Raw genomic sequence first — 3,071 nt, 5'->3', positions numbered from 1 at the left:
AGTAGGACCCAGAATGAGTATAGGATCTACTATAGTCCCGGGCAGCCATGCGAATACACTAGTGCTCCCTGACAGGAGAGGGACATCTGGAGAGGTAAGACATGTTTTTGTGAAAACCCATGAGCTGTTTCCGCTTGCAGCCTTATAATTTGTTTGTTCATTAACTAGTTCAGTCAATCATCAACTACATATATCCTGTATGTGTAGTGTTTGTTTCGGACACTTGACTGGTACCCTTTGGTTTTCACCTGCAGTTCTGATCATACAGTATGCAGGCAGATTGTTAAGCAGTGTTGTATAGCTAAATTGTTAATAGCCTATAGGTGGATGTATATGCTTATTCATCAGTTTGTCAGTTTGTATTGGCCTTCTCTCACTATTTTCTGACAAACAAATGGCATTATTTGCTGTCAATGGTACTGGTATGTTTTGCTCTGGTGTTCTAATACATGTTAATACATAAATATGTAAGATAAATTAATTAATACTTATTAAAACTTCATGGCAATCTGAATACACACAGTTAAACGAGTGAACATCAAATAACATTGGATCGTTTACAACACTACCACTTATATACTTCTATATAGGCTCTGGTCTCGAAGGTGTCCCTGGATAAATTGCAGAACCTGTCACTAGATAGCATCTTAATTTGAGTTGCCTAATTTCAATCGTTACTTGCATCACAGAAATGAATTGCCTTTGTGCGTAATTAATAGTGGTGACATATTAGAACCATGAACGAATTTAGGTCAAATACGTTTTATAAAAAATATCATTTCAGACGGTAAAAAACAGCATCTCCATATAGATGACACCCACAATGTTGTTTTCTTGTTGTTAAATAGGAGATACACAGTGTTTGTCGATGCTGTTTTAGAAGTATTTATTCAGACGCCTCCGAGTGCAGAAGGCGGTGCTGCTGTCCGTGGTTCTGAATGTTTTTTTGTTTTTGTTTTTTTTAAACGCAGCAATTCTCTTGGCACATAAAAAAGGACCTGTAAATGGTCAAGACTCCTCTAAATTCTTTTAAATAATTGATTGTGACTCGAGTTCAGGGGGTCATAAAAATGACTGCTTACGGACATCTTTGTAAATAAATTGACAAGCGGTTTGTTTCTTTTACCAAGTGTTTTAGTTAAAGTTTGAACTTTTAATTTGACCATATTTTTAGTCTAACAGTGCTGTAATATCTTCCTGGATCGCATGGTGTCGGCATAATGGTCAATATTGTCAGCAAAGCTTTTCGTCGTCACCATTAGGTCCAAGACTGTATTTTGGCATTACGAGAAAAGGGCTTGAACACGAAATACAACTCCCGGGACTGTATTGGCAATGGAACGCAGTTTGTACAGGAATAAGACTAATTGTTCTTTCTTGACCATACAATTATAGATCCCGGAATTATTATTTTTTTTCTGTACATGATGGAACAAAGCGGACGCCAGGCGTGGATAGAGCGATGGAGATGCGTCGCCTACATGGTGGCTTTGGTAACGTTTTGGAACGAAGCCTCAGCTCAGATCAGATATTCTATCTCCGAAGAGGTAAAAGAAGGAAGTGTTGTTGGAAACATTGCGAAAGATTTAGGAATTGATAAGGCCACGCTGAAAGACAGAGAGTATCGTATTGTTGGCAGTTCAACAGAACCCCTTTTTCGTCTGAATAAGGACGACGGTATTCTGTATGTAAGTAGGAAAGTGGACAGGGAAGAGATCTGTGAACGAAGCAACGCTTGTATAATCAACCTTAAAACCGTGCTAGAAAATCCGCTGGAAATCCATTATGTGGCCATAGAGGTCCTGGATATAAACGACCACTCCCCCGTCTTTCAAGAGAAAGAGAAGCGACTGGAGATATTTGAATCGACATTACCGGGAGCACGGTTCCAGCTCCAACCTGCACGCGACCCTGATGGTGGTCAGTTTACTGTTCAGCAGTATAAACTCAGCCACAATGACCACTTTCGCTTGGAAGTTAAGGAGAGGGGCGAAGACCGTAAGATGCCCTTTCTGATTTTACAAAAGCAGTTAGACAGAGAGGCTATGGGAGAACACAAGCTTCTGCTTACAGCTATTGATGGTGGGAAGCCGGCAATGTCTGGAACAATAGAAATAGTAATTGTGGTGCTTGATGTTAATGATAATTCACCAGTTTTTACAAAAGATGTATATTCCGCCACTTTAACTGAAAACGCAGCCCCTGGTACGGTAGTTATTCAGGTTAATGCCACTGACTTGGATGAGGGTGCAAACAGCGAAATCGTTTACTCATTTGGTAAAGAAGTGGATATACACGTGCAAAAACGATTTGACATAGACCCAAGGACGGGCGAAATTAAAGTGACCGGTGTAATTGATTTTGAAGAAAATAAGAGTTATGAAATTGATATACACGCTTCAGATATGGGTACTGTCACCTTTTCCACAGACAAAACTGTGATAATAAAGGTAATCGACCTAAACGATAATCCCCCAGAGATTGAAATTACATCATTTTCGAAATCAGTTCCAGAAGATTCTCGAATTGGAACAACAGTAGCTTTGATTAGCGTCAGTGATTTGGATTCAGGTGCCAACGGGAAGGTTTCCTGCTATATACGCGAAGACGTTCCTTTCACAACATCTCCATCCTTGCAAAATAATATGTACGCAATAGTGACCAAATCACAATTAAACAGAGAAAAAACGTCTTCTTATGAACTGACAATTGTTGCAACGGACACTGGTGAGCCATCGCTCTCATCTGAAAAGACAATAAGTGTGGTTGTATCAGATGTAAACGATAACAGACCACAGTTCTCACTGAGTCCATACACGTTCTATATTACTGAAAACAATGAGCTAATAGCACCAGTATTTTCAGTTAGAGCATCTGACCTTGACGATAGTGCTAATGCACATATTTCATATCACATCCCGAGGGACAGCAGTGGAGAAAAGGCTGCTCTGTTTTTAAATATCAACTCTGAAACTGGAGATATTTTGGCGCTAAAAAGTTTCGACTTTGAAACACTGAAAACGTTCCAGTTCCAAGTTGTTGCCACAGATTCTGGAACTCCGTCACTAAGC

At 39.7% G+C, this 3,071-nt stretch overlaps 1 protein-coding gene across 3 annotated transcripts in view; it reads right to left on the bottom strand.

Moving 5' to 3' along the window:
• LOC117951262 (protocadherin alpha-C2-like) overlaps positions 1-3,071 on the bottom strand; it is a 125,719-nt gene that overhangs the window by 94,738 nt on the left and 27,910 nt on the right. The window lies entirely within an intron of this gene.

The sequence above is a fragment of the Etheostoma cragini genome, chromosome 10, assembly GCF_013103735.1.
Source record: "Etheostoma cragini isolate CJK2018 chromosome 10, CSU_Ecrag_1.0, whole genome shotgun sequence".
In the NCBI taxonomy this organism is placed as follows: domain Eukaryota; kingdom Metazoa; phylum Chordata; class Actinopteri; order Perciformes; family Percidae; genus Etheostoma; species Etheostoma cragini.
Note: the sequence above shows the minus strand (reverse complement) of the source record. Positions and strands in the feature narration are given on the sequence as shown.